The sequence below is a fragment of the Myotis davidii genome, unplaced genomic scaffold (assembly GCF_000327345.1).
Source record: "Myotis davidii unplaced genomic scaffold, ASM32734v1 scaffold358, whole genome shotgun sequence".
In the NCBI taxonomy this organism is placed as follows: domain Eukaryota; kingdom Metazoa; phylum Chordata; class Mammalia; order Chiroptera; family Vespertilionidae; genus Myotis; species Myotis davidii.
The window spans coordinates 452,656-453,609 of NW_006290768.1; the positions used below are offsets into that span (position 1 = coordinate 452,656).

At 63.5% G+C, this 954-nt stretch overlaps 1 long non-coding RNA gene across 1 annotated transcript in view; it reads right to left on the bottom strand.

The window, feature by feature from the left end:
- The window catches only part of LOC107183103, a 22,290-nt gene that overhangs the window by 17,652 nt on the left and 3,684 nt on the right, over nt 1–954 (bottom strand). The gene's annotated exons all lie outside the window — the stretch shown is intronic.

The following is a 954-nucleotide window of genomic DNA, read 5'->3' on the forward strand; positions in this document are numbered from 1 at the left end:
TCTTCTCTCTCTCTCTCTCCCTCCCTCCCTCCCTCCCTCCCTTCCTCCCTCTCCATTCCCTGTGTCTCCTCCTCACACAGCTGTCTCCCTGGCAAACCAGTCCCACTGTCCTCTGCTCACACCTCCTTAATCACATCCTTCTTCTCATCCTCTCATCTCCTTGGGCCACTCCCGCCACCCCCATCTCAGTGTCTCCCTATTGTCTGTCTGCTCCCCATTCCCCCACCCTGACAGCCTTCTCTCCTCCCGACCTGGTCCTCACAGCTTCTTCCTCCCCTTCCTCCCCACTCCGGGCCCTGCACCAGGTTCACCCTCCGCCCGCCCTCCCCTCTGCTCGGTCGCTCCCCTCCCCCTCGGGCCCTTCTCCCTGGTCCCTTCCTCTATCGCCCTCACACCTCCCAGCCTCTCCTGCTAGACTCTGTCCACCTGTCCCTCTCAGTCCCCCCCCCACTCCTCCTCCCTCGCTCCCTTCTCCCACGTGGGGGCCTCTTCATCCACCCGTGGGTCCCTCTCCTCTGCCTCCTGCTCACTGATGTTTACTCCCCACTCGCAGGCCCTGCAGCTGCTCGTGTCCGTGTCCGTGTCCGTCAGTCTCAGCTCAGGTGGACCAGGACAGGGGACGAGGGGGCGCGGGACGGGACACGCCCCGGACCTGGAGGCTGCCCATCTTCTCTTCCCTATTCCCCGTCTGTCCTCTCCTCTCTTCCTCTGTCCCTCCCCCCCTGTCTGTCTCCCTGTCTGTCTCCCTGTCTACCTGTCTCTCCCCCTTCTGCTCCCTCCCACTCTATTCACTGCTTCCTTCTCTGCCGCACCTTCGTCTGTGCACAGTCTGTCCTCCCACTTGTCACTCTGTCCCTTGGTCACAGAAATGCCCACAGGGTGGCTGCCAGGTGTGGGCAGCAGCATCCGCCAGGCTGGGACGTGGGCAGACACACCCTCACCCCCCCACACCCC